General features: G+C 46.0%; 1 pseudogene; it reads left to right on the top strand.

Moving 5' to 3' along the window:
* The first annotated feature begins 10,121 nt into the window (after positions 1-10,121).
* Positions 10,122-12,876, top strand: LOC129025842 (testis-specific Y-encoded protein 8-like; annotated as a pseudogene).
* Positions 12,877-18,279: the final 5,403 nt, after the last annotated feature.

Below are 18,279 nucleotides of genomic sequence, written 5' to 3'. Positions count from 1 at the left end.
AAATCAGTTTCTTTTAGAATTTTCAAATCAGAACTCCATAATCCATTGCCTTCTGCTTTATAGCGGTAGTGTTGAGATTTTTTTTTTTTTTTAATTTGACATGGAGTTTCGCTCCTGTTGCACAGGCTGGAGTACAATGGCAGGATCTCAGCTCATCGCAACCTGCACCTCCTGGATTGAAGTGATCCTCCTGCCTCAGCCTCCCCAGTAGCTGGGATTACAGGTAGGCGCCACCATGCCTGGACAATTCTGTGTTTTTAGTAGAGATGGGGTTTCTCCATGTTGGTCAGGCTGGTCTCAAACTCCTGACATCAGGTCATTCGCCTGCCTTGGCCTCCCAAAGTGCACCTCGGCCTCCCAAACTGCGCCTTGGCCTCCCACAGTGCTGGGATTACATGCATGAGCCACCATGCCTGGCCAGTGTTGAAAATTTCTAAATCATCTGGTTCCTCATCCTTTGTTCGTGACCTATTTTTACCTCTCTGGAAACTTACACCATTTTCTCTTTGTTCTCAGTGTTCTCAAATTGTACATTGATGTATCTTGACACGAGTCTGCTTTCATCGATTTTCATGCTATTTTGCTAGGTGTTCGCCTTTTAATCTGTAAATAAGCATCCTTATGTTCTGAGACTTTTTAATTATTTGCCAACAATTTATCCCCCTTTGTTTTACTTATTTATTTCACTTCTATAATTCATATAAATAAAATAATTGGAAAAAATTATCTTGGAGAAGCAGATACCATCACACTGATTCTGTCTGTGTTAACCTATCATACCTGAAGGTTGTCATATTTTATTAAGCAGAAATGTTGTATTTCTTGGTATTCACATTACAACCTGAAGATGGGCAATGACTGTCAAAATTTTAAATGTATGGGTAATAGTTAGAAGATGCAAGCACTGTATCCTCCAGAATTTTAGCATATGAAAATTGCTAATTTTAAATTCCAGGCACATTGATTTAAGCTTCAACATTCTCCCAGCTAAAATGAATCCATTTGTGCTAAGTTCTGTGATCAAAGGTGAATAAGACATTGTTTCTGCCTTCAGTGATAGCTGAGTCCAAAGGGAGACAAATAGAAATGATGTAAAAAGAGAGATAAGTAGTTCATGCGCAGTGGCTCACCAGCACTTTGGGAGGGCAAGGAGGGAGGATCATGAGGTCCGGAGATTGAGGCCATCCTGACTAACAAGGTAAAACCCTGTCTCTACAAAAAATTAGCCAGCCTTGGTGGCACACACCTGTAGTCCCAACTTCTTGGGAGGCTGAGGCAGGACAATTGCTTGAACCCGGGAGACGGAGGTTGCAGTGAACGGAGATCATGCCACTATACTCCAGCATAGGCAACAGAGTGAGACTCTGTTTCAAGAAAAAAAAGACATAAAGTGCTATAAAAACTGAGAAAAGGGACAGAATATCTGTGACAGATAATTTGTTTGGGTCAGTTGGAAATGAGGAGGTCTCAGTGTATGCTTTTACTGTTTCACGTTTGATTATGGGCAGAAACAAATGAATCTTAATATTTATGGGGTCACAGACACTTTTTAAAGGTGATGAAATCTATGATGATTCTTTCCATAAAAATCTATGTAACATACATCTGTATTTTACTTAGAAACTCAGAATGTGCACCATCAAGTGCTCTGGATAGAGTAGAATGAGTAGTAGTATTTAAGGCAGACAAGATGGGAAGGGGAATCCAAACACAGGAAATGCCCTGTGCGAGAGCCTGGACACAAAAAAGCTCGTACATTATTGGAATCAAAGTGAGTATAACATAATTCAGGGTGACTGGAGCATAGCTGGAAGATGAACCAATCATGGCGTAAGATGAAAACAGAAGGCCAGGCACGGTGGCTCACGCCTGCAATCCTACATTTTGGGAGGCACTGGCGGGCAGATCACCTAAAGTCAGAATTTGAAGACCACCCTGGGTAAAATGGCAAAAGCCCATCTCTAATGAAAATACAAACATTATCCACGCATGGTGTGGGGGTGACTGTAATCGTAGCTACTCAGGAGGCTGAGGCAGGAGAATCGGTTAAACCTGAATGGCAGAGGTTGCAGTGATCTGACATCGCACCACTTAACCATTAAACACCAGCCTGGAAGAAAGATTGAAACTCCATCTCAAAATAAATAAATAAATAAATAAATAAATAAATAAATAAATAAAAATTAAAAAAGCCTGGGAGCGGTAGCTTCTGCATATAATCCCAGCAATTTTGGAGGCTGAAGTGGGCAGATCACTAGGAGTTGGGATTTCAAGATCAGCCTGACCAACTGGGAGAAATCCCATCTCTACTAAAAAAAAAAAAAAAAGTACAAAATAAGCCCAGCACGATGGCGAGTGCCTGTAATCCCAGCTACTTGGGAGGCTGAGGCAGGAGAATCGCTTGAATCCAGGAGGTGGAGTTTGCGGTGAGCTGAGATCGCGCCATGGCACTCCAGCCTGGGCAACAAGAGCGAAACTCTACCTCAAAAATAAACACACAAAAATGAAACTAGAAGATAAGTATATATCCAGGGATAAAGCATGAAGTATCTCCAATGTCACTCATGCACTTTGTTTACTCAGAGACAACACCAGGATTGATTAAAATTATGCACATCATGTCAACCCTTTTCTAAATGTTAACAAATGTCACTGGAACAGCTAGTACCCATGGAATAGGATGTAACATTCTGACTGCAGGCTTTCACTTGCATTCCCTACAGGTGTTGAGTGTGGAGTGTTCAAACCTCAAGCTTATAGATTCATGAAGGAAAAATTATGTGCATTGAAAATTGAGAACAACTATGTTAAGAACAATATTCCATGAAAGTAAGTTCCTATGTACTCATCTGCTCTTAATTGTATTACACTGTTCTCATGCAGAATGATACAAGTAACAATTATTATTGTTATTACTATTATTAGTATTATGAAATGGAGTCTAGCTCGGTAGTCCATACTGGAGCGCACTGCTGCGAACTCAGCTCACTGAAACCTCCGACTCCTGGGTTCAAGGGATTCTCCTGCTTCAGCCTCCCATGTAGCTGGGATTGCAGGCACCCACCAAAACACCTAAGTAATTTTTATATTTTCAGTAGGGACGTGGTTTCACTGCATTGGCCAGGCTGGTCTTGAACTCCTGACTTCCTGAACCACCCACCTTGGACTCCCAACGTGCTGGGATTACAAGTGTGAGCCACCGCACCCAGCCAAAATTAATATTTTGAAATATTTAGAAATATATGTTCTAGGGCACAGTGGCTCAAGTCTGTGATCCCATGACTTTGGGAGGCCGAGGTGGGTGGACCACTTGAACTGAGGAGTTGGAGACTAGCTTGAAAATATGGTGAAACCCTGTCTCTACAAAAGATACAAAAAATTAGCCAGGACTGGAGGTGTGTGCCTGTGTTCCCAGCTACTGAAGAAGCTAAGGTGAGAGGACTGTTCAGGAGGATCACTTGAGCTCAGGAGGATGAAGCTGCAGTGCGCAGAGATTGAGCTTCTGCACTCCAGTCCAGTCTGGGCAAGAAAGTGAGGTTCTGTCTCTTGTACGTAGGGGTGTGTGTGTGTGTGTGTGTGTGTGTGTGTGTGTGTGTGTGTGTGTATACACATATGCATGTATATGTATACACACACTCATATATACATATATAAGAAAGAGTGAAACTCCCTCATACACACACACAGACACACACACACATACAAACACGCACACAAACATATATTCTTGGCCACCTTAATTCCTCTATAATGGAATTCTGAACAGCATGCTTAAGGGTCAATACCAGGGCCTGCAGGCAGATAGCCTGTGCCAGAACTGTTCAGAGTGGGTTTTTTCACATTATACAGTTTCATCTTCTGAGTACACTTCCTGATCCTATTGTTCCCTTCATATCTTGCATATCTTTCTGGGGAAAAGACCACATGCAGCAATACCTTTTTTTTTTTTTTTTTTTTTGCTAAGTGTTTTCTTATTATTTGGAGGAGTTTTTAGTCGAAAAATTTCTAAGGACGAAACTTTTCGTCTTTTGGCTCAGGAAACTGCAGGCACCAGTTGCACAACAATATTTAAGAGTAGCACAGATAATAAGTCATATCCATTGCCTTAAACAAAATGTACAGAATTCGGTATTTTTAGTTACACGCGAACACTATATAGGGTTTGCAATTGATCATTTTTATATTCTATATTCTATTTGATACTGAACATAGAGCGTCAAGAATTGGGGCACACAATGATTTTTCAGTAAATATGCATAGAGTGCTGTAAATATTGAGATTGGAAAACATACCATGTTTCTGCCCTCATCATGTTCTCATTCTATTAAATGTTGTAATAACACAACTTTGAGTCATAAATCTTTCAAAAGAGAAGTACACACAAAAAAGAGCTAGACAAATACGTGGGACATTATGATCATTTAGAGCTTGTATCAGTTACAGCCAGGTCTTCAAGGCCCATAAATGCCAGGATAGAAAGTTTAGAACAAACTGTCTACACAAAGGCAAGTTTTTGTTGCTGTTGTTGTTTTTTCATAGGAAAATAATATCAGAGTTTCACAAAGGTTATAAGACTAACTGCAATATATAGGATGGGTTGAAGATCAGCAAGAGAAGACAGAAGGTGAGTTCTGAGTTTTATTAAATGCTTAAACTAACATATGATGGTGGCCTGGGTAAAGAAAGTTGAAGCAAGGACTGGAAGAAAGAGACAGGTGCAAGAATCATTGTAAAGATAAAGTCCACAAGTCTTGGCATGAGTTTTCAAATTGAGGCTAGTAAAAAATATTGTGGGATTCTTGCCATTCATCTATCCATCAAATTATTCAATGCAACTTTATTAAGATTCTAGATTATTATTAATCTTTATCATTATTCAAGATTATTAAGGTGTATTACTCATTGAATAATAAATATTGCATGCATGTTTATTACTATGCAAAAAGCACTGTGCTGGGTTCTGGAGGTACAGCAATGAATATGGGGTTAATGGTCCCCAACTTCATGAAGCTTTACATAGAGGGAGAGACAGATAATAAATAAAAGACACAAGCAGTCGTAAATGTTGTGAAGGAAATTTTGGGACGCGGAAAGAGAGTAACAGATAGTAGTGACGGTTGGTATAACAGACAGAACTACTGTACATTGGGCACTAAGTGAAGCTTTCTCCAGGGAAGTCTTATGTGATATATCTGAAAGAGCAGCCATTGATAAAGAGGGAAAAAAACAGCTGCCAACCCTCTAAAATAGGAGAATTTTGGCCTAGCTCTGTGTTTGAAGAACAGAGAGTTGCTAATGTGCAGAATAAAGCTGAGAATTTGAGTAAGAGGAAAATGGTAAAGTAACCAGTGGTTTTAATAGTACAGATGGGAATGCTGTCCTTGATAAAAGTAGTTCCAGTGGAATGAGACCAAAACCCAATTGAACTGAACTGAAAAGCCAGTGGGAAGAAATGAGGGAAGTGGGTACAGCGTGCTTAGTGGAGAAAAGTAATGAAGGGGTAGGTGTCAGGGGAGTAAACAACGGGAAAAATTCTAATTTATAAAAGCAATCTAAGAATTTAGATCACAGCTGTATATGTATACTGAGGTGGTAGAGAGGGAGAGATTAACGTACATGAGAAAATAAAATTGACAGCAGTGGATTGCGGTTTCTAGCACCTACAGTTCACTCTCACTTTGCCTGTGAGTTGGATAAATGTCTGAAAGCTGATTGTTTTTCAAAGTTGGTTTCTATTTGGGAAAGAAGGGAGTAGGGAACAACATGACATTGTAAACTGCAAAGCAAAATAAGGATATAGAGTACATAGAGGAAGAAAGAGCTCGGGCACTAGAAGATCTTGTTCCTCAAACCGCATGCTGCCTACTTTGTAGTCTAGCTTGACACGTGAGCCCTACTCCAGTTTCCAAAAGAACAATGATTGTTTCATTTAATCGGACCAAGGGCACTTGACACATCCCACCATATACATCTGTCATTTCAAAGAAGAAAGAGTATTTTAGAACTACAAATAGAAATAATGTAACATTAAGATGAAAATCAAATAACAAATCTAGCTTCGTTGAAAATCTGTCTATACTGATATCTTATTATTTTTTTTAATTCTGCCAAGGATTAGTGAACATATTCTCCCAGTCTTTTGTCTGTATGTTAAAACTTGCTAAACACCTCAAGTCTCGCATAAGAACTACAATGGAAAATGGATCAGTCAGGAGTTCTTCCATACAATTATCAATAAATTATATTTCTTCATACTGAAATTTGTTTTTTCATTATTGTAAGAAATTAACTTTTATATTAATAGTAGGTGATGTAACAAAGCAGGTCTTTAAGGAGATAACTGACACTGGATTTCCATGCCATTACTCAGGTGGCCCTTATTTGCCAGCCAGGTTCCCTCCCTGGACACACACTGAAGGTCCCCAACCATTTTGCGATCTCTTCACATTCCCAGCTCCTGAGGAAGCTCCAAAATACCTGTCCATGAAGAAAATAGAACATTTCCGCACACTGGATCCCAGTGTGGTCCTCCAGATTCCCTGTGAGGTGGACTATCTTGTATGGGAAGGCAGGGCACTGGGAGGGAGGATGTCAGAGACGATAACACATGTCAGGGCAGCCCAGGGTCATGGAAACAGAACAAGACAGTCCTGGGAGAAACATTCTAAAACGGCATAGACCTAGGTGGGCCTCAGGTGGACATCTGCGTGGAGAGGGAGAGGGCCCTGGTTGAGCTCAAAATGAGCCCCAGGTGGTAGCAGATCTTAGGGCAGGGCATGGAGCTGGCAAGTGATGATGAGACAGCTATCCCTTAAGCCCTGCTTCTCACCCACTGACTTTAGCCACATATGCATCCTAGTGGCTTAACGTTCCCCAATCCTGACATGTGGGTGTTATAATTTCCTGATGGGCCTTTCTCCCCCAACCCATGGATTGCCTGGGATTGCTCACTGCAGTCTCCTCCATGATCCTTGGGTTCTCCATGAGGGGCACAGATCCAGGACTCAAAGGCCTCTGAGTTGCCAATCCTTGGTTGCTCGCCTGGCCTCCTCTCTGTTCTGTCTCTAATGCTGTCCTTCCCTCCATGGGATAGAACTGCAAAGCATTGAGCCATAGGCCCTGGCTGATGATCTAGGGGACTGCAGAAGCAGGTCCAGGGGAGTTCAGGTCACAGCTTAAAGCCAGTTCCCCGGAGACCAAGGAATGACCAGCGAAGTCCTTTCCCAGGATGCCCCACGGCGAACCCCACCTCAGCAATCCTGCCAAAACCCGGGCAGTCTTATTCAGCCAAACAACCTCCACCTCCACCTCAGCCATGATGTCTGTCATATGATAAGCTCAGCCGTTGTGTCTTCCAATATGATAAGGTCAGGTAGGAGGTGTACTGCCTGCAGCTGGAGGCTTGACCTTCATGATCCCAGAACCACTGGACTGCAGTGGAATGAGACACTCTGTACCCTGCAGGGAGAGGAGTCAGGAAGGTTCATGCCAGACCTCACCTCCCACACACCAGCTGCCCTACCATGCTGGGAGGCATTCCTTACCGAGGATGCCAACACAGTACTCCTTAATGATGACTTCACTGTCGAAATAGAGATTGTGACGACATGAAATCTTCATCCCGCCGCCGGTAACCGGGATCGCTGAGGTCCTCCACCTGCCTGATCAAGGAGAAAGAGAATGGATTCAATACGACCATCTTATCTAGCTGGGCTGTAGTGAACCACGAGTTTCCACTTTCCAGTTCTCCCACTGAGACAACCCTGGTCCCCAGGGGGACCACAGACTGACTCAGAAACTGGACCCCTCCCACCGACCCAGGCTCCCCAGCCTGACCTACAAATCCATCATGTAGCAAAGCAGGACTTCATCATGGTTTCCGGCCCAGGCCGACATCTCGTGTGCCAAACAACCTACCTCTGGTCAGGAAGCCTCCAGATGATTGGGTGGGCAAGTCTCGTGACGCCCTGCAGTTTTGCAAGAGCACAGAGACTGTGGAGCAGGGCTATCTCCCAGACATTTGGCCTGTCACCGTCCGTTGTTGGTCCTGTGTCTCTGTCTGGCGAGGAGGCAACGGCACAGCTATGGTGGTTTGTGGAGTGGGTGGACCCCGGCCAAGACGGCCTGGGCTGACAAGAGCGGAGAGGAAGAAGAAGTGGGCAGGTGGTTGCAGCTGAGGAGCGGAGGGGCGGGGTGGCACGGGGTGGTGTGAGGCGGCTGCTTCTCCGGGTTCATGAGCTGCAGGAGGCCTTTGTGTGCTGAGTGCCGGACCTGCTCTGCTGATGTCCGGGTGTGTGCTGTCTTCTCATCCTAGTCTCCCTGAGGGGTGGGCCTGCCCACTTGAGGGAAGTCCTGTAGTAAGAAACGGCGGCAGAGTTGTGCCTGGCGCTCCCCATGGGAATTGCGTGGGTGCAAAGGAGGTTATATAGACTCAAGGCCTACACCCCTTTGGGTTCGGCGCCGGCAGGGGGAAGAAAGCCTATCTGGGGAGCTGGTGCCTGCCTTGAGGTGGTCGGCAGCCCCATGCACCGCGAACCCGTCTTAAGCACCTTGTGTTTCTGGGCTGAGCCTGTTGGAAACGGGCACCGAGAGCATGGGGTGGTTGAATGGCTGGCAATGGCAAAGAGACTGCCCGTCCTCCAGGGACGTTCCCAGGGAAACGTGCCCTTCGACTTTCTGCTGCGCGGGAAGGGACCTTGGCGCCGCGATTCTCCCTTGTGAGTGCTGTGCTTGGCTCCCCTTGCCTACCACGTGTTCCCAGGGCTGCTACAAGCAAGCTGCAAGGATATGGCTCTGGCCCAAAAGGCGGAGATGCCCTGTGGCCTGGGGCACTCACGGAGCCCAGCTCCAAGTGAAGGACCTCCAGCGAGTCCATTGACGGCACAGGTGTTCTTGGTCCAGGGCCAGGCTGTGCCCGCTGGCCCTCCTTCTGCCACATCACGTCGGTCTCCTCCTCAACCACCACCTCCACCTCAGCCATTATGTCTTCCACCATCAGCACCGCCTCCTCTTCCAAGGCCGCCTCCTTGCTCTGTACTCCGGCCGTCCTCAACAGCAGAGCCTCCAGCCTGAACACGGTGCCGTCCTGTGTGCTCCCACAGATCCCGGCCTGCGCAGCCCAGCCCAACCTCCGCACCCCTAGGCTCTTGGGGACCGATCCCCCACAGACACCCTCCCTAAAAACCCACGGGCATCGCCCTGCTGAGAACCTAGTCCCACACCCACGTGGACCCAGGTTTCCTGAGGAGCTCCGCTGGACCCGCAGATCCTGCAATGGCCACAGGGCTCGGCTCCCCCGCAGGCTCAACTGTGCACAGGAGCTCAGGAGCCAGAGGCCCAGGCCCTGGGCCTGCAGAGCACCACCAGCAGGCACCGCAGCCACTGCAGCGGGTGCGGGAGCCTCTGGGTCGGCAAGGCATTGCAAAACACCGTGCGCGCAAGTCATCAATGGCCAACCCTGGCGGCCGGCCTCTGGTGTGCCCAGGGCATAGGACAAGAGGCCCTTTGGAATGCTCCTTGGACTGCAGCATCCTCAGGGAGGAAGCATGGTACGCAGAGCCTGTATTTGCCTCGACCTGCGATAGTGTGTGCCGGGGTTCTGGCCTCTACAACAGATCAATTTCACCTTAGCACAAGGAGGCGACTTTCCTCCCACGTGCCCGGCCCGACTCACTTCCCCTAGGCCGCCCCTGTCAACCTGGCCCCAGCAACCAGAGAGAGTTCTCTGGATCTGCAGTATTGCTTCCGTACCATCCAGCTGGCCTGCCTAACGAAGAGAGATGTTTCATGTGTTCATGACACATAGAGATTTTCATGGCTTGCCACACTCAGGATGTCAGGACACAGGGCTGCCGTGCCCACAATTCCAAATGCCACGCAGCCCGTCTGTCCCAGGATGCCGAGCTACCGGGCACAAGCTCCAAGGGCTTCTCGGAGGAGGTTTGGGGAGAGGAGTTGGCGTTAGGGGGAGTTGGAGATGCAGGCCCACCAGTGGCTGTGCCGCCCAGGGAGACGCCCACCGCCCTCCCATTCATTGGCCAGCATGGGAGGAAGGCGGTCGCAGCGCGGCTCCCCGCGCTCTTCCCGCGCAGTCCATTAGGGGGCGCCCGGGAGCCCCGCGCATGCGCACTGAGGGCCCGCTGACCCACTGGGTGCAATAAAGGCTGCGGCCGGGTTCGTGTGGCTCGGTTCGGGCAGCATAGGCCTTGCTCAGTGGGAGTGCAGAGGAGGGCACCGTCTTCAGGATGGAGGCTGTACAGGAGGGGGCGGCCGGGGTGGAGAGTGAGCAGGTGGCTTTGGGGGAGGAGGCGGTGCTGGTGTTGGATGACATAATGGCGGAGGTGGAGGTGGTGGCCCAGGAGGAGGGCCTCGTGGAGCCGCAGGAGGAGGCCCAGCGGGCACAGCCTGGCCCTGGGCCCATGACCCCAGAGTCTGCACTGGAGGAGCTGCTGGCCGTTCAGGTGGAGCTGGGGCCGGTTAATGCCCAAGCCAGGAAGGCCTTTTCTCGGCAGAGGGAAAAGATGGAGCGGAGGCGCAAGGCCCACCTAGACTGCAGAGGCGCGGTCATCCAGAGCGTCCCTGGCTTCTGGGCCAATGTTGTATCCTTCTCAGTGTTTCTTCTGCCTTTCTGGTGGAGAGGTGCTCTCGGGGAAGTGTAAGTAACTTATGGGCAGCTTGGCATCGATGTGACGCCACCTTTGGGGAACAAAGGTGAGTTGCCCCGGACAAATGTGGCTAGGGAAAACTGCAGCAGGCGTGGGTACTATTTTCCTGCGTGCGGCAGAGAAACCCTTGGTGATGCCGAGCAGCAGACGTTTGGGGCATGTTTTTGAAGAACAGAAGCGAGTTCAGACCAGAATAGGTTTTTGTGTGCATCAAGCTATTTTTAAGGCAGTGTGATTGCTCCCCCTTTCTAGTCCGATCTGGGACTGGGCGTCTTCGGCTATAAGCAGGTTCTGCCACTCCTCAGACACCAGCAAGTCTCTGCAAATCGCACCTCCGCATGTCAGTGCAGTCAGCCTCAGAATTATACACCCTCTGTGAAGCCAAGGGGCCTTATTTTAGGGGTAGGGGGAGGCGAAAGGAGGTCATACGTGGAAGCAGATCTGAGAAATCCCCTACCCCAGCCTCTGGGTGCTCTTAGGCCTTCTTCCCTGTTGCTCCTAGCTTCTCCTTCCACCGCATGTAAAGGCTCTTTGACCTAAATCAGATTGCAAACCACCCCCAGATGTCAGCCCTGATCACTGACCAAGATGAAGACATGCTGAGCTACATGATCAACTTGGAGGTGAGGACAGCAAGACTGAGGCTAGAGGGTTTAGTGGGGGAGGGTAAGGGAAATAATTGGTTCCTGTGAGCAACAGTTGGCACCTCACCCAAAAAGGTATTTAAACTTTCTCCACCTTGTCCTGACAGGTGGAAGAAGTGAAGCATCCCGTTCATCTCTGCAGGATCATGTTGTTCTTTCGGAGTAACCCCTACTTCCAGAATAAAGTGATTACCAAGGAATATCTGGTGAACATCACAGGTGACAGGTGGCTCCCAGGATGGGTAGTGGAAGGAAGATGGTGGGTGGATCATTGCCAACGTGATCCAGTCCCCTTCCCACAAAACTTTCTGTCTCTGTAGAATACAGGGCTTCTCATTCCACTCCAATTCAGTGGTATCCAGATTATGAAGTTGAGGCCTGTCGCCGCAGACACCACAACAGCAGCCTTAACTTCTTCAACTGGTTTTCTGACCACAACTTCGCAGGATCTAATAGGATTGCTGAGGTGGGTCCTCACTGGGAAACATCAGCAATGACCCTGGTGTGTTCCCACCTGTTTGGGTCACCAGTCTGAGCCCTGATGAGGCGTTTGCCGATTGATTCCCCTGACAGATCCTATGTAAGGACCTGTGGCGCAATCCCCTGCCGTACTACAAGAGGATGAAGCCACCTGAAGAGGGAACAGAGATTTCAGGTGAGCCGTTCAGTTGGAACTGGAGCTGTTTGATGCCCACTATGAGGGGGTTGACACACCTGCCTATTCAGGGAGCCTGGACGCTCGTTTCAGAAATGTAGAAATTGAGGCTGCTTTCCTATATGTAGAAATTCCTTGAGAGGACGAGAGAGAGTGACAGAATCCAGGACATTCATGGCATTGGGCTGAAAAAGGCAGATTAGAGACTGCACTGCAAGGCAGGTTATAGCTGTGAGTCTTAAGCCCAGGGGAGCATAGTCCATTTCCAGAATCACTGAGAAGTGAAGCTGAAAATCATTCACTTCAATCTGTAGCCCTTGATTCCATGGCCGTCAACCCCAGCGGCAGTCATCCTACCTACTCCATGAGATTGGGCTCCCTGAATGTGCCTCCTGGTCATCCCTGTCCTAGACCGCAAAGGATTGTTTAGATTGATGGATTTCCTTGAGCTATTGCCGCATCAGATTTCTGTGTGCTTTTAGTGTACAATGCATCTTGTTAGCTGACTCCCCTCACAGAGAGTACTGGGAATGGGGCAGGTATTGCGGAGAACAGTTTGTAACCCATGGTAGGAGGAAGTTTAAGAGATCACAAATGGGGAAGGGATATCCTTTTCTCAGCGGGCCCTGCAATTAAAACATTTCAAAGTATGGCTGAGAGAAATGCGTTTTGACATGCGTTTGTGTTTCTCTAGGGGACTCCCAGATGTTGAGTTGACTGTGAGGGAGCATCGGACCTTACTTAAAACAGCAGAACTCCTAAAAAGTTACTACCGTATGCAGGATGTCAGTACTCAGCATGGTCTTATGCCCAGGAAGTAAAGGAAAAACCGACCCAGTCACAAAAAAATCAGACAGGAAAAGGGGGTAAACTTGGATTGTATGGAATGCCAAATAAATATTCTCAAGAATGTTTGACTGTGTGTGTGTGTGTTTGTTTCTGTGTGTGTGTGTACGTTTATCCCCTGGATTTGGGTGTCATATTGAATTGATCAATCAATATGCTTTATTTTCTTCATGGAACTGACCCGTCTGTGTTGGAGCTGGGCCTCTAAAATTGTGGAGTGAATGGGTGTGGAATGTGTTGGGATTCTTCCTACAGGACAGAGTTGGGGAGGTCAAAGCAAAAGACAGCTTAGTTGGAAACTTACTTTGTCCTATGGAAGCAGAAGTAGTTCAAGGAAAGGGGTTAAGGTTTCCACAGCCCAGTTTGCTGGGACCTCTAAAATCCTTCATTTTGGGTATCATCATACACAATAGATAAGCACAGGATGATGGAAATCTTGAAGTTCCCTTTCTTGTTGAATTCACGTTCTTTTAAAGGTGAATGCATAATCCTTTTGTGGGACAATCAGCCCCTCAGAACTTCTCACACATCAACGTGAGAAGAAATGGGCAGGTAAGGTGTATGGAGGGACTGTGGGAAAGGTGACAGAGGCATGTGGGAAAGCATTCAGGATATGCTTTTTGGCGTAGATGACTAAGGGAAAACACAGACTGGCAGAAGTGCGGGGAAAGGGGTTGGATTTGTGGAATATAAGATTGCTGGGGAATCCACGCATGGACTGTCTTGTCACTTGATGACACAGGATATGGACACTCTTGTTGATGTTTACATCTTTAGTTGGGTTAAGCTTTTCTCCACGATTGTATGTTAGGTGAGGAACCAGTAGTGTACGTAGCTACCAACATTACGAGTGCATTTTGTGCTCTTGCAAACTCTAGTGAGGCTCTATTCTCCCCAGTGATTGGCACTGCAGATTGTTTCTGGAGCCCAGGGCCCTCTGATTTTCTGTGGCCTTTTCAGCATACTTTGCCTAAGTTTAATAATGTAAAGAGCAGATAGTTGCACAGTATGTGTTGCAAGCCTCACACAGGAGGACAACACATACAGTTTTCATTCACGGGTGGGTGGCGGCTTCCCATGAACACCTGTGTCTATGCACAAGACGAGGGGTTGCCTGTGTCACTGATGGGTGAGGAGGATTTCAGTGTCGGCGGCAGAACTTTCTTCCCGGTTCCCAGAAAAAACAGTTCCAACATGAGCATCCATGTTGGCCACACACTAGTAGAGTGCTAACATTCCTGTCCCATATGTACTCTGGTCGGCACAGCTTCTGTGAGAAGAGCTATGTTGTTTCAGGGAGGAAGGTTTGACAGTCAAAGTTCATGAATCTGTTGTACTGCCTTCAATACGCATTCCACACCTCCTGCTCGGTATCAGCAGTTGAGCTTTGAAAATCTATAGCCCAGTTTTGCCCCTGCTCCTGGGCACACTGCTGAAGCTCTGGAGGGGGAGTCTTGTCCTCCTCTGACTACTGTCCCCATGACCCACAAACACAGGAGAAACAGGTTTTCTCAGCAAATTATTCTGAAAACATTCGGAACCCTTTGGCCCCGTGAAGCTGCCCTTTATCTCACTGTGTGCAGGTCAAAGACACTGTGGTCCAGTACAGTATCCCTATAGTGGGAATGGGGCCACAGATTGGTGCCTGCACTCAGGGCAACTCAGATTAGGAAATGTCTGGGGACTTGCCTATAATCAGGTCATGTGAAAAGGTCTTGCCCCAAATTTAATGCATAGGAAAAAGTTGAGGAAGGTGTCTTGCAATGATTTCTCTAGGAGGTAAATAGATAAGAAGGAGACCATAAATAGATGGCTAGGGCTAGTTTTGGAACTAGCCTGTTTTAAAGTGGTGGTAGGGGAAGAGCTTTTTACAAGGCAGGCAGCAAACCAGGAACTGTCTACAATGGAAGGGCGTGCCATGGGTTGGTGGCTCAGCCATATTGCCACCCCACCGAGTGAATGCAGCCGACTGGGCTCCTTCCTCAAATCCTACATACAATTCAGTCTAGTGATTTCACATGAGATCCATTGTTTTGGTATTATCAGAGATGGTGCTGAATTGTACAGGCTGTCTAACGCTTCTTCCACTGAATATCCGTGCACATGGGCCACAAACGCTAAGGGTACTGACGGATTTGTATTCTGCCTCAGTAACTCTGAAACACCTCTGTTACATCTACTGTCAGGGTCTTTTTCATGTTTAAAGTACCAAGTGTGTGTTTGTAGTTTTTAGTGTGTTTGTAGTTGTGTATGTTTATCTCTCTGCGTGGGTTTGTATCTTTCCTCTGACTCCACCTATGTCTCCCCATATTTTTCCACACTACCTGCGGTAATTTGTACATGCCTATCTCTACAACCATGCTAGAATTTGTATCTGTGTCTTTGAACATCTGTCACTCTCTCTCCCTTCCTTTCTTCCTTCCTTTCCTTTACACCCTTCCTTTCTTCTTTCCCTTCCTTCCCCACCACACTCTCTCCGTCTGTATCACCTACCTTTCTGTTCTCTATCTGAATTTAATTTGTAATTCTGAATCTCTTGGCAGTGGCGTCAGACATCAGAATGTCTGGATGAAATTCCTCTTTGAAAGACTCTGAGCTGAAAGAGATGAGTTCTTTTTGTGAGCCATAATGAACGGTTTATTTCAGGCCAATCTAGCAATGACAGTGTTAAAAACAAATACTGAGCATTGCAGCAAAGCCAAAAGTCCCATGGATTCCACTCATCCCGCTCAGTGTATCGAAAAGGTGGCAAAGTGAAAAAGTGGGTATGCCTGTGGTCTCCCAAGCGGAAGGAGAACTTTCAAGTGATTGTGTCAGATGATTTTCCAGCAGGCAGCTATAGTTCGTAGATACATGCTGCGTAAACACAAGCACGATGATGAAACGTAGAAAATGTTCTTCTTCCTCCATTTCAGTTTTGTATTATCTTTTAACCAACATCATGCGTACAGAATTTCTTCACGACATGTCATAAACTATTGTTTAATGAACTCATACCTGAATTATTCATTGTGTCAAAGAATGTCAAACAATCATGATTCGTTATGACCTGCTACAGATAAGTGATAGGAAATAAGAAAATGAGAGCATATAGAAAGGGCACATCGTGGTCTGGGAACTTCACCAAGAGGTTCAGGCTAGCTGAATGCATGTCAGGGATTCAGAAAAAGACACTTGCACTTGTTATTAAGGGCTTTGAATGGAAAAGGAGCACTCTTTTTACATTTATGTCTTTTAAGTCATTTGGGGAGTTTGGTGTATTATTACTTACAGTGTTCTCTCTGCCCTTTCTTATTGTTCTCCCCATCTGGCGCTGTTATTATGTGAAAGCTGGTTTCCTCCATCGGATCGCGTAGGCTCTAATGATGTTTCATTTATTTTGATTCTCCTCACACTACGTAGTTTTAATTTGCCGAATGTGACTCTTTTTTTGTTGGTTTTCCGAGAATGGGTCTTACTCTGTCTTCTAGGTTGGACAGCAGCCCCAGGGTCTTAGCCCACTGCATCCCAGACACCACACACCCATGTGATCCTCTCAACTCAGACTCTCACACAGCTGGCACTAGAGGTGCATGCAACCCTTCCCAGCTATGTATTAATTTAGCAATTGATTACTTTTTGGATATGGGCCCATGTTGCCCCAGGCTCCTCTGGAACTCCTGAGTGCAGGCAATCCTCCCACCTCAGCCTACCAAAGTGCCGGAATGACAGGTGTGACCCATGGCCCTGGCATGGCTTTGAGTTTTTTGCTTTTTTCTTCTACCTCCTCACGTCTTCTTTTCAAACATGCAGTGAAGGTTTCAATTCATGGACTGTAGTCTCCGTGCCTCTAATTTCTATTTTTCAACTCATCGTCAGCATTCATTGCGATTTTCATATTTATAAATTTATATATATATATGTGCACATATATATTTTTCCTTAACTTACCAAACGATGTTGCATTCTTTCCTGTGTCATGAAAAAGACTTTGATAGAAATGAAAAGCACCGCTTTATAATAAAATAGTTTATTGACATTTATTCTCTTAAGGCGTTTTAAAAATTGTATGTTTATTTGAAACTGTCATATGAAATGATACATATTTATAACATAAGGAGTGTTGTTCAAAAGGTCATATATATTATGCATTGGATACATCCAGCTAATCAACATATGCGTGATCTCACATACTTGTCATTTTTGTTGTGAAAAAACTTGACATGCACTGTCTTAGAATTTTGTTAGAGAAAGAATACATTATCACCAGTTATAGTCAGCAGGCTGAAGAAAATATTTTTAACCTATCCCTCCTTTCTAACTAGAAATATGAATTCTTGATCCAGCATCTCCTCAGTGCACCCTCTTCACCCCCGCCTTCGGAGTCACTACCTCTGTGAAGTCCGCTTTTTCAATTTCTTATAAGAATGAGGTCATGTGCTAGTTGCCTTTCAGATACCTGGCTTATGTGACTTAACAAAATGGCATGCACACATTCAGCAGATTCACACGCATTGTCACAACTGGCAGGATTTCCTTATTTATTATTGCATTACATTTTTCCATTCCGCGTAGGTGTATTTACCCCATTTTTTTAATCCACTCATCAATTGAGGGCCACTCAGGTTGCTTCCGTTATTTTGGCTCTAGGGAAAATGTAATGAGTGCAACAATACTTGCATGGGTGCATGCACACCTTCAACATACTGATCTGTGTACTTGTGGGCGTGCCCGGGTATTTTGATTTGCTGGATCATATGGTGGGTGGTTCTACCTGTAGATTTTTGAAGACTGTTTATATTAAATAAAACCCATAAAACTTCTTGTAATGCCTGCACCAATTTACATTCTCACCAAAAGTGAGCAAGGAATTCCTTTTCTCTGCATCCTCACCAGAAATGAGGGTTTTCTTTTTTCTTTTTTTTTTTTCTTGTCTTTTGGAAAATAGGCATTCTGACTGAAGTGAGAAGAAATCTCATTGTGTTTTGATTTGCATTTTCCTGGTGGGTTGGGGATGATGAGGACTTTTTAGTGTGTCCTCTGGACAACTGTATGTCTTAGTTTCAGAAATGAGTATTCCAGCCTTTGCCCATTTGTTTTCAAGCTATTGAGTTGTGGGGAGTTCCTTATGTACTTTGAATATTGACCCATTAACAGATCTATGGTGACCCAATCATTGCTCCCATCCTGTAGGATGCCCCTTCTGTTTCTTTAGTTTTCTGTGTTGTGGTGAAGCACTTTAGTTTGATGTGATTACATCCTCTATTTCTGATGGTGTTTACTGTGCTCTTGCAGTCACTTTGAGACCATCATTGCCTACAGAGATGCCATGGAGCTTCTTCCTTGTGATTTGTTCTGGTATTTTTATTGTTTCCTGTCTGACATTGGAGGTTGGTGATAAATTATCCACTTGTAAATTCCTTTATGTGGCTATTCAGTTTGTCCCCAACCTAGTTTATAGAAGATACTTGATTTTTCACTGGGCGTTGTT

The sequence above is a fragment of the Pongo pygmaeus genome, chromosome Y (genome assembly GCF_028885625.2).
Source record: "Pongo pygmaeus isolate AG05252 chromosome Y, NHGRI_mPonPyg2-v2.0_pri, whole genome shotgun sequence".
NCBI lineage: Eukaryota > Metazoa > Chordata > Mammalia > Primates > Hominidae > Pongo > Pongo pygmaeus.
The sequence above is the reverse complement of the archived record's forward strand: the minus strand, read 5'-3'. Positions and strand labels throughout refer to the sequence as shown.